Here is a 13,626-nt window from a genome sequence, read left to right on the forward strand (position 1 = left end):
CTAAAGATGTGAAAAATTCAGAACATGTTTTTAACCTTTCAAATATTCATTTGTGGAGCTAACTAATTGTTCTAAAAGGTCATCATGTACATTTATCTCTTGTTAATTTGTCTTTCCCGTGAAATTCATTTTGGGAAGTATTTTCTATGGTTTACAATAATACTTCACTCACAGGAAATCAACCACAACTGATTTCTAAAAATAAATATTTTGTGAACTAGAAGAGGGTACTTACTAGTTTTTTTCTTTGACTACCTACAATATTTTCCATAGAAAACCCTAGTTTTTTTGCAGCTCATTTGGCACTGTATATTTTCTTCTTTTGTGCTTGCATCAAAATTTAGTTGTTCTTCAATAGGATAATTTTAAATTAGATAAACAAATTGTTCTTATTGATTTCCACACAAATTTTGAATTAATTTTCCATTCATTGTGTAGACAATTGGTCAAAAAAGTGAGGAAACATTTTTTTAAACCTAGACTATAGATTGGGAATTCATAGAAATGTGGAGATATGGCTCAGATTTGATCCATGAGTGTTGAGTCAATTTTCTTGGTATGACATGGAAGTCAAACAAATAACAAATGGACAAATATAATCCACCTTGGCACCATGAGCCATCCCATGACCTTTGAATCACTTTGGACACATGTCAATGTCTCTCTATGTTATAATGGGTAAAGATCCTATAGTTTCCCATAATGACATCATGCCAACTATTAGATCTAGTCAAATCAGATGCTTAGGAAAAAAGCACCCCATGTATCTTTCAAAGCTTTCCTAGCTATCTCGTATGCAACACATGTTGATTTCTTATATGACACAAGTTTCACCTTCCTTCATTACCATTAGGTCCCACCTGGGACATGTTTTGTAAGGTCACATCATGATATTGAGTAAGAAGTGTAAAATTTTTCATAACAATAAAGAAACCACCATAGATATTCTTTGATCTAACAATCCCTAAATAAGTAGAGTACTTTGCTAAAGGGACCATATGGGACACGTTTCTCATAGTCACTTCGGATAAAAATCATGCATGTTCTAATAGTGACAATGATCCAATAATTAGATCTTCCTTGATCTAAATGCTCATAAAAATACTTGATTTACTATCTTCAAAGAAACTAACCCTTAGCTATATAAATGGTATTACATGACTAGTCCTTAGAGCCTTCTCTATGTTTGATACCCACATGTGCAACCATAGACACATGTCTCAATGTCATGTTGTCATGATGGTTTAGAACCTTGCATGTTTTCATAGTGACCAAGAGATAACCTTTGGATTAACTTAGATCTGACTGTCAAAAAATGATCACCTATTTGCTATGTTTGGAAAGTTATCCCACTATAACAAACACATTACATTTTTGTATTATTGCAATGGTTAAAAGGCCTACAAGTTTTAATACTGATAATTTGATAACCATTAGATTGACTAAAAACTAATGGTCTTGATTTAATCTCTCATTTACTCATCACAACCCATCTTGTTTCTTGAGATTTTGACACATAGTGCTACCCAAACCATTTATGGAACTACCCTTGTTAACTCTTCCTTTAGTCTCACCCTGGACACGCATCACAACATCACATTCTCATATTAAGTAATGTCCGCACATATTCCACAACAAAAAAGTGACCATTATTGGAACTTCCTTTATCTTATGATCATAAAATAAAGAGTTGTAGTAAGCCCACTCACTTTCTAAGGCATGTTTCATCGAATGGCATAAAGCCATGTGGCCAAGGAAAACAAACAAAATTATTAGAAAGTATAAGTGGACTTGGGTGATGCATTTTATAGTATTTTGAACATTATTATGTGCCCTAACCTTAAAAGGATACTTTCCTAGGAAAAGATAAAACACCTCACATGAAAAGGATCCCCACACAAACTTAGAAATACCATTTAGGAAAAGGCTAGGAATTAAAACTATAGGTTATTTTGCTAGGTAAAACAAGTCTCCCCTCTTACAAAAAAGTGACCCCTTTTTTAAGTCATAGAAAAGGTAAATTGAAAATATAAAAAAGGAAAGGTTTGTAACCCTAAGGTTACTTTCAACACTTATAAATTTTTGAGTGGAGTTATAATGAAATAACCCATCACATCCAATCATAAGCAACAATTTTATCATTTTGCTAAAAAAAATTATGCATCCTTGGAAAGGGGCTAACACGTACCTCAACCTTTAGGTATGCACTTATGTCCCCTTTAAGCAGAACATCATCATGTAGAGATGACAATCCTATTTCATATTCCACATCCTTTACTTTTAATATTATGCCCTCATAGTCAAGATGATCACTTTGTCTATCGTCAATCATATTAACCTTTTTTTGTCTCTTTAACCATTTTTCCCTTGCATATTTTTGGAGTTTTTTCTCCACTAAATTGCATGAATTTCTTCTTGTAGTTTCTTAAAGAGTTTAATCTAAACTATTACAATTTTTCTATTTTGAAAGAACAGATGATTTCAATCTCACAAAGTGACTAATGACTTGGAATACACCTATTTATGTTGTGGAATTATAATGTTAGGGTTAAAGAAATTAGAAAAAGCTTCACCTACCACTAGACATATGTCATTAATGCTCTTAATAAATGTTGTAATGGTCACTTTTTACCCTTTGTTCTATGATCAACAAGTTGGGCTTGGTTGCTAGTAGAATAATTTCTTTATCATTTTTCTATTCACCACATGAGCTACTAATTTAGATTAGGGGGCTGATTTAAGATTTAATATTTTATTTTTTATCCCCTCTACACTTAATGATCTTATTTTGTTCATGAGGTATTAGTCATGATAGGTGAGATTATGGCCTTATCAAGCTTGATTGTCCTCACCACTTCCCTCTTCTTCGTCCATGTCTTGGTGAAGTCCTCATGTTGCTCCACTATTTTTATCTTATCCTTGCTAACAAAAGACTTCTATTTGTTCATTTACTACTTTTGTATTCTTCTGCAAGATGACAAATATTGTGGCATTTATAATATGTTGCTCTAGTATCTTTCCATGGTCAAGTGTTTCTGTTTTGATTCATCCTTAGCCTACAATGTGTCACTGGATGTTTTTCATTTCCACACATCTTGCATACCGTTGTAGGAAACTTGTCCTTCCTAGTGGGACTCATTAGCTTTAGAGAATACTAGTTAAATCTCGCTCTTTCTCTACTATCCTCCTCTTTATGTCCATACTTGTTGCAATAGTAGCAATGTCCATCTATTATTATTTTTATTAAAATGAGATATATACTATCTGTACTTGTTGCAATAGTAGCAATATCCATCTATTATTTTCTAATTCAATAGAGTACTAGATCATTTTATTGATGAAGAGGATTTGAAGAAAGTATGATGATAAAATAGGAGATAAGTGTTGGTATTCAATGGGCACTTCAAATGAATTTGACTGTGACATTATAATATGAGTTTGATTAATTTTCAATCATCTATTATTGTGATTAAGTTCATAATTGGTCAAACTATGAAAGAAGAGATACAATATTAATTGAGCTACTATAGTTGTCATTGAGGATTTTACAAATAATAAATAAATTTTAGTGTTAACTAAGTAATTTTAGTGTTAATTAAGTGATGTATTTCCTAAGTAAAGTTCTAGTGTTCACCGAGCCTAAACATGATGAATGAGTTAATAAAATATTAATCTAAGGCCATATTCTGATAAAAATTAAGAATGTTTGAGAAGATTAGAGGATAAAGTCAAAGATACTAATGAGATCTATGATTGAAGAAATGTAATCTAGATTTGACAAAGGATATATAAGAGAATGGAGATGAGCACAAAGTTCAAGTGTAACTATTTTCATAGTGGCTAAATTCATTGAATATGACATCTATGATCGTGATTAAGTAGAAAAATCTAGAAGACTATAGAAGGAAAAAATTAACTATTTAAGGAGATGAAAAAGCCTATTTTTGGTTGTTTATGTTTATGATAGAGTGCTAATTGTGCCAAAATTATTGTTGAGGAAGAAGAAATAAGAACAAGGTGAAACAACTAGAATAGAAGTGCAAAGATCAAGTAGAGGCATTGCAAAGTGATAGTGAAAGTGTGTGAATAAGCCAAACATAGATCAAAAGGAAGAAACTGAGAAAAGTAGAGATCTAAATAAGAAAGGTAGTGCTAAACCTAGCAGAGCACTTGACTATTACTTTCTTATCATTGTAGCAAAAAAATTCTCTTAACCGAGTGGATCTAACAAGTCTTTGAAATGCTATATGGTAGAATTAATTAGTGATGTTTGTAAGTCCTTTAGTGCAGGCCACTTTTTAGTAAGGACAATGAGTGATAAGGTCTAAATGATCTTTAGGTAGAATCCTCCAACCAAGTCACATTATAAATGTGCATGTAACCCTTTAGCATATCTCACTTTAGAAGTGTGAAATTTTTGGGTTGCTAGTTCTCGGGTGGTTTTTCCCTTTACAATGTTTCTTTCATTAAATATTTGTGTTAAATGTATGAATGCTTATGTGGTGCAATGCTTATTTTCATTTTATTTATTCAATGTTTCAACTTGGTATAAGATACATAATATTTCTGATAGACAGTATATGTAAGAACAATGAGATAACAATTTGAAGTAAAGTTGATATAAGTTTGATTTGAGATGTCAAATGAGGTTACCAAGTTATTGATATGAAATTTTATGAAGTTTGAATTGGTACTAAATTGTTTTAAAGTCTTGTAAAATAAATAGATATAACTAATTCACCCCCATCTCAATTATCTAACAATTGGTATACGAAAAAAGTGCTTGAAGAAAGAAGTTTGAATTAACTTGAGCCAAAGATCTGAAAATATATAGGAGAGAGGTATAGAAGCTAAACAAGGAGAACTTCTCATGGAAAAATAGGATGAAGCTACAATTTTCTGGAATTGGAGACAATTCTATATACCAAATAGATAATGCATATATTATTCTTACCCCTCCTATGACTGTGGAAGAGATGACATCGATAAAAGAGCATAATAATCTAATGATTGAGATTGCATCTTCTCTGAATGATGCCAAGTTTCATGATATCAAGAATTGTACTAATGATAAATAAATGTGGGACAAGTTGGAACTTATACATGGTGGAGATGTTATTGTACCGACCAAGAGTAGAAAGTATGTGAGGAAAATATAATGACATGAGAATGAAAGAAGGTGAAAATGTTGCATAGATGTGAATTGAATCAATGAAGTTGTTAGTACAATCAAATATGTTGGAGGAGTTATTACTGATACTTAATTTTTAAGTAAGGTTCTTAGACCTCTCTTACCTATTTATTCTATAAAAATTTCCACAATTCAAGAAGTTTGATCTATTCTTGGTAATGCCCTTACTCTTGATGGTTTAGTTGGCTAGTTGTCTCCATTTGGATTAAGTAATTATAATAATAGTGTGCATACACTTGGGAATTCTTTCAAGAATTCACTAACCATTGGTAGTTCAAATAAAGTGTTGGGAAATCATTTTGCATAGTTATAATGTTAGAAGTTATTACAAACTCGTCTCCTAAAAAGTAGATCAAATAACCAACTCCAAGGTTCTAGATTGTTATTTTTCAACTTATTGGGTAGTTCAATTGAAGATAGATTTGTCTATTCATAAGGATGCTTTTTCTAGTATCTATAAACCCTCTAGAACTTAAAAAAACATAACCACAAACTAATATATTTTTTGTATTTTCTAATTTTAAGATGAATGTAGCTTCCTAGCAATGCATTTATACAAATTTCTATTCTAACCAATTGTTCAAACAAAAATTATCGAGATAGGGTGAAAAGAAATAAAATAAAATATCTTAAAATAAAATTCCTAAATGGACATAAGTCATAGTAACAATACGTCTGCGAATTAAATTTTCAAAAGGGTAAAAAGGAAACCAATAAAATCAAGGGCAATACATCCTTAACTCCATTGATGCAATTGTCAAAGGAACTAATAAAAAGCCGAATGATGTTTCACAATTCATCAAATCATACAATGATGAAGGTGTACACATACAAGACAAATATCTATGCAAAAATGTAAAGGTGATCCTTTCTCCAATTCATCACAATAGAGGAATTATGTTGCTAAATATTGAAAACACTAGAAGCTAAATAATTAAACAAATGTTAAAACACAATAAGGCTATTGGATCCATTGTTATTCATGAAAGTAAAATTCATAATGCAAATTTACATTCTAGCAAGAAACACTACATACAGAATGAGAATAAAATACTTTATTGCATCAAAATATTGACCTTAAATACATATTGTATCTTTATATTTATAAGAAACCCTATCCTTCATGAAATTTTTGGATCTATGGATTTTCCCTTGTAAAAAGCATGCTAAAAACACTAATTTTATGAAAATTAAGTACAAAAAAACTCCTAACTAGGTGCTAAGTAAGTCTCCACTCTTTATTTTTTCCTTACATGGTACATGAGCCTTTATAATGAGTGCTATAAACTAGCATAGAGGAAGGAGATAAGAAGAAAGAATACTCTAGATACCAGTTAAAATGAGATCAAAAGTGCAAAAATGCATTTATGGTGCATGAAAATGCTTCAAAAATAGATCTGGTAATTAACTATTGGAACAAGTAGAAGTGTTCACAAATTACTGCACTTGCACACCTTAGAAATTTTCACATCTATGCACCTTTAGAGAAAAAAATTATTCCTCCACCAAAAATTCAAAATACGAACTTGTGCACCTGCACACCTTTAGAGGTCTCACAATCAAAACTTGCAGTATTTTTCTAAGTCCAAAATCTTAATTTCCACCATTTGGGTCCTATTGTTCTTCAACCAAAATGATGTATAGATAGGCTTCCTTGAACTTTTGAATGGACAAAGTGATCGCTGGAAGATTTGGCAAGCCTACGGCTTAATATTTAGCTCACACTTCTAAGCCACTTAGATATAGGTGAATGTATTATACTGGATGAAGTATCCTCCTACCTATGTTACTTTGGATATTGCCTCAACTGATAGACTCTTTGCATAATCCCCTTCTATAAACCATATTATGAAAAAGATAAACACATCATTTAATATTTTGTACTTTAGGGTCTCATCTGGGAGCTTCTTTTGTACCAACTATGGGTACACAATATGTGGCCACACATTGGGGTCTTGAATGTTTCCTCTCCTTACTAGACCTAGATAATTTTCCATTTTGACTTCCAATAGGTAGACTATATATGAATTCATGTAAAATTGTGGGTCACTCTAAACCAAAATGATTTTCTCATCCAATGAGATGCTTATGATGGTACCTCAATCAATCTTGTGGTGCCTAGTTCTTATTATTTCTATAAAATGCACCATCCATGTCTTTAGATGGCTTGAACTAGGAAGTCCCATCACTATCCTTAGGAGGACAATACAATAACCAATATAAAAAATCATATGCTATCATATCATATCCACTTTGTCAGGCCTCATATTGTTTAGGCCTCTTATAGTGTAGGGTCTTACTATGACTAAAAAGAATAGCAAAAAACTAACTAAACTAGATAGAGAACTGCAAAGGCTACAAGATGTGCACTTGTGCACATTATGCAGCTACGCAAGTGTACAATGTGCACATATGCATTCTACTTGCTTATGGGACTTAGGTTTGTGGATGCACACATGTTGTTTAGTTGTGCACCTATGTAGGTACATGATGTACACAACTATACTCTATGACTTGGTGTAGTTTTTTGTTGAATAGGATCTACCTTCAAGAAAGGGGGTGGCATGTGTATCATGCAATTGTGCAAGTGTGCACATGCATCTAAGTTTTCTACTTAGTTCTTGGTTTCTATAGTGGTTTTAGAGGTTGGAAGGTGCAAGGGTGCACCAGCTAGGAGCTAGATGATCTTAATGAGAAGACCCTAGAGAGTATGCCTTTATTTATAGGTGCTAGATGCACACATGGGGAAGACTACAGACCTTATCAAGGTACACTGGCACACACCTTGGTACATGCCATCAAAGGAGAATCCTAGGAAGATGCCCACCTTGCACACATGTGCAAGTGTGCAATATGCTCAATTGCCTTAGTGCATAAAGTTTTTCTCTTCTTCTTTCTAGATCCTAGATGACACTTGTTTTCTTGATTCCTAAACTTAAGCCATAGTAGTTCCACTCTCTCAGGTTTCTCAAAAGATACCCTATTTTGAAGAGAGGGCCTCCTGGACTTGAAAGAAAAAAGGGGGGTCCCCATTTTTTACTTCAAAAATAGGGTGTGTGTTGTGGCCACAAAAAGTATCCTTGACAAAAGGAAGAATCAAAAAAGGCATTTCTTTATTAGTAAGAAATCTATAAACTTGTGTCAAGTTGAGACTTGATTCCTGACATTGTAGGAGGTTATGAAAAGACCTCAATGAAAAATTTAGACTTTTAACTTTCATGTTCAATGTTTTCTTAGTGTCTTAATTATGTTGATGCTCTTAGGCACCAACTACCATGAGTGTAAAACATCTCAGAAGCAATCTGGCACTAATTGACAAGAATTTTGAAAATCCCCCTTGAACCAAATTCCAATCTTTGTATGAAAAGATGTAATAATCCATTCAGAGGGGTCTTGAGGAAACATCAATTCTTTGCATTTTGAATTTTTGTAATCTATTTTTCAACTTCACGGAGGTCATGTGTTTCTGTTAGAGTAAATAACTAATTTATTAATTATTTATTCTATTTACTTAAGCTTACTTAGGTAAATGCATTTCATTAATTAGTTGTAGTCTAGGAGTTTGTTATAAGTTGTTGAAAATATGAGAGTTTGTTCTCTCCTAAGTCATACTTATCCTCTCACCTTGTTCGAGGACTTTCCACCTCATGTTTATGTATGCTTAGTTGTCACACTTATCTCCTACCATCTTCTAGCTTGTTCTAGGAGATTCTATGATATTCGAGCTCCCTCATTGTATTTTTATAACAACAAGACATTTAGCATATTGTTAATACATATTTTCTTGTGTTGCAATATCTTCTTCTCTCTCATGTTTGTTTAGGGTTTTTCCTTGGCTTCATGCTCTTCCTTCCTTGGCTTCCCTATGATAGATTGTTTGCATGCAGGTGATCTTGGGCATCTTCAGAGTTGGATTTCATCAACTCCAATAGTTTCCACTTGTTTCTTCCTTGAATTGTATTTTTTTGAGTGAGCCAATGGTTATGATGTGCTAGACTTTCTCCATTGTCTTAATGATATCATCATTTTTTTATTTTTTATTTTATTTTTCCTTGGCCATGATTAGATTGCATAGTCAAGGTGTTGTACTCTTTCTTTGTTTTGGACTTTTACCATTTTGATGCCTCTTGTGTTCCTCCTTTAGTGAACTTTTGGGAAACTCAATATTAGGAATTACAAGACATAAATAACATTTACATGAAAATATAACCTATATAAGAAAAGAATAAATCACACAAAAGAGAACACAAGACACAAAGATTTAACATGGTTCACATAATCCCTAGGCTATGTCCACCAAACAATGAGTCCAATATTCTTATTATCCAATGATTACAACTTGATTACATTCTGTAATCCCTTAAAACTCAATACCATCATAAGAAGGTATAATCTCATCATGCATACATTATGAAATCCATAACCCTAATCCACTTTTATACAAGTTTTTTTTCTAGTTACAGTAATAAAGTTATTTGAGCTTTCAGGGGTGCTTCCCTAAAAAACCTTCATGAGGGTGTTTCCTCTTGACCCTACCCTATACTACAATAGTGAGCACACTGGGGATCTTCCCTAGGACCCCACAAGTGGATCAACCATTTGAGCTCATCTTGGGGGCACTGTCCCCAAACCCCCATGGTAAAATCTATGGGGAAACTATGCCAAATAAAGTGGGGAAATGTTAACATCCAAGTTTGATTAGGCTCCACATCAAAATACTCACATGCCAATAAGTTAACTTGGTAAGTCCATGGGGAATCCTTTGTCCAAACTAGAGAGTTTTGAACTTTCCTTAGCTACTACCCACACAAGTTGAAAGCAACCTGGATGTTCATTTATTTAAATAAGTAAAGTGTTGAGAGAGATCAGTCTAGAATCTAAGTTAGGAGATGAGAATATACTATTGCCTTTAAATGACACTAGTATTTAGTTTTCACAAGAAAAAAAATTATTCAATTTAATTGATGAAGAAATATCACTTCATGAAATCAAGGTTAGTTGGGATGGTTCACTTACTAGGGTAAATCCCATGTACACACTTCCCCCTAATTCAAATTAGAAAAAAAATCTTAAGTAAATAATCATTTTTTTTTAATAGAAAACTTAGGCTTCAAAATAGTATTTAAGGAATTGGCCATTAATTGGAAAAGGAATCCATTCCCCTTCAAGTGTACACAACCTAAAAGTATTATTCCCTAGATCTTCAACGATCTGGTAGGGGACTGACCCATAGGCACTAGAACTTGGTATGGCTTCCTAGTTTCTCCTCATCCATATGCCACATGGGGGAGAGGTGAAAGATTATAAAATCCTTTATTGTGGCTCTTTTGTGAAACTAACATTTGACAATAGCTTGGTATTTTGATGGATGCTTTAATGTCACTATTCCTTTCTTATCTAATTCCAAAAGGTTCATCAATCTTACTTGGACCCTATCAATATTTTCAACATATCCTCTCATGAACTTTAGCATGAAAATCTTGAGATTCAGGGGAGAAAAATTATCTTGATCATAGACACACAGATAGGGGGACATGCATAAAAAATTCTTGACTCTAACTTTATCAAGCCATAGGGCATATTTCAAGTGTGTGGGCCAATTGCTTGGGTGTTGAAAATTGGCTAATGGAGATATGTATTTTTTTCATTTATGGCAACACATGATGTACATGCTTACAGGAAACCTCAAAAATAAATATACTTAGCTTTTGGTAATTAGAAAATTGTCTAAGTATAAAATTTGGTATACAACAGTGTATTGTTTTATTTATAACTTGTTACGGATATCATATTATGACTAGAAATGTTAGATGGAGATTGGATACATGTTTATAATGATGTGTATAATTTCATAAGTTAGTATAGACTATGAAAAATAGAGCTATTCATGTTTTGATGAAATAGGATGGTGAAATTGAAGGAAAGGATTATTTTGTTTACAAAATAATTACTTGTCCAATTAAGGCCAACATCCTAGATGTTTACTCTAACTTTGAAAAGTGTATTTTGGTCTTAGCTGACCTAGTAGCAATTTGTGTAAAGGCATGGTATTTATGCAAAGGACATCTTTCAGTTTCAAGGGTGTAATCATGCTACTTTGAAGAGGTTATATTAAGAAATTGTATGCGAACTTTTGTGAAGGCAATAAATGGGAAGTTTGTGAAGATATTTCAAGATCCAAGATTGAACTGAGAAGGTTTCTATATTCTAGAAGTCTGATTACTTTTTTGGGTATTGAGCTCTTCTTGTAATTGGAAGTGCATGTTTGGGCAGTGGACTTGTCTTACATTAACTGTACTACAACTCCTAATAGAGTTTTAATCTCCTAACAAGAATTTAACATCTCCTAATAGGGATTCCTTATATTAAATTTTCCCATTGAATCCTAACAGGATCCATCCTCTAACAAGGAACTTATATATCAATATATTATCTAGTGGGTATCATCCACACCATGGTTTTCTGTTGGTCAGGGTTTCCCTAGTTAACAAAATATGGTGTTACGAGTTATCTTTGTGCATGGTTACTATTACTATTTAGCATTACTTTATTCTTTGTTACGTATGGTTTAAAGTAAGAAATACTATATAGTTGATGACTAAATTTGTAGTTTACTGATTCACCCACACCCCCGCCGCCCCCCCCCCCCCGCCACCGCCCCCTCCCCCCCCTCTCAGTAATCCCCATTTCTAAAAATTGGTATCAGAGCATAGTTACTTTGAAGAGGCTTAAAAAATTGAGTAAGATATCTATGGATATGGAATAGTTGATAAAGAACCTTGAAGAGGCATTTGAACAAATTGATCACCTTACTGAAGAAAGAGATAATATGAAGACTCCAAAGTATACATTGGACAATTGAAGGAAAAGATTGAACATCTCAAATCCAAACTTGAATCTATTGAATTTGGAACTAATGATGATGATTATTCAAAGCTAAAAATAGAGTACAAGATCTTGAAGCATGAATTGAAGATTACAAATTTGAAGTTGACTTTGAGAAATGATCCTAGCAAAGTTGAGTTTTATTTGAAAACTAAAAATGTAGATCTAAGAGCAAGTCTAGAAAATAAGATATTTGAATTTGAAACATTGAAAGAAGATCATGAAGAACTTACTAAATACAATACTATTGTGAAATGTGAATTAACTTAGTATAAGCAAAAACTTGAGAAACTTTATTCTAGCAAAGAAAATCTTGATGATTAAATGTCAATATAGAGACCTACCTATGATAAGACTAGTATTGGTTATATATTTAACATGTCTGCAAAGAAACCTGAGATTAGATTAGACCTAAAAGAAAAAGATAAATCTGATGATAAGATTGAATCTAGTCAATCTTCTAATAAACCTAAAGAAGTTGGGAAAGACAGGAAGTTGAAATTTTGGATGAACCAAAGGAAGTGGAATCTCCTAAGGAAACCAAGTATGAATTTAGAGGTAAGTGTTTTTCATGTAATGAAATAGGTCATATGAAAAGAGATTGTACTAATAAGTCATTTAATCATGTTAAGGACTTCTATTTTCATAATTGTCATGGTATGGGTCATAAAGCAATTGATTGTAGGAAACCTAACTATGATAATGATAGAAGGAATAGTAAAATATTTAGAAATACTAACCTTGTAGATAGAAGAATATCTAATGAAAGAACATCAAGAGAAGGAAGACCTTATGAAGGTAGAAGATAAATTATGGTGTAAGGAAACTTGGCAATAAAGAATATAACCGTTTCCACATAACCCATAATAAATCTAAAATAAATACGAAATTAAAATCCACATGCAAGAGAATAGACAACATACCCACAAAATTGTGACACAAGATATACCCTAGGAAACCCTCATTGAGGGAAAAAACCCAGCCTCCAAAAGCATCCATCATCATGTATTATTCAGCAAAAATACCATTGCCATACAACCATGGAAGCCTTCATGGCCATAGCCACAATCGAGCAAACTATGTGAACAAGCATGAATCCACACATCCCATGCCATCCTTTCAACCTTCACAAATGCTCCCTTGGCTAACCTGTCAAGCCTTGTCCCACTCGACTCTTGCCTTTTGTCTTCTCCTTGTCACTCTCTCTCTCTACAAAAACTACCCTTGTGGCTGCTTATATAGTAGCAAGTCCCAAAAAACCACTAAGTGGTATTACATAAACCATGTGCTACCTAACCCACTGACCCCACATTTAATATTGGGCATTTAATTCTTTTCTCCAATATTAAATAATTACATGAAATATTTTTACAATGTTACAATACAACTCATCAAGAATATTCTATGGGAATCTTTACATGTTGCACATCCATCTAGGCACAACATTACATAATAAAAATAAAATATAACAATATTATGCAATGTGTGCAACACCCATTATCTCAACAATCTCCCACTTGTTGTATACATTGCATAGGGTCAATCCATAG

Source organism: Cupressus sempervirens, chromosome 10 (genome assembly GCF_028749045.1).
Source record: "Cupressus sempervirens isolate cs-2001-9-10 chromosome 10, ASM2874904v1, whole genome shotgun sequence".
In the NCBI taxonomy this organism is placed as follows: Eukaryota; Viridiplantae; Streptophyta; class Pinopsida; order Cupressales; family Cupressaceae; genus Cupressus; species Cupressus sempervirens.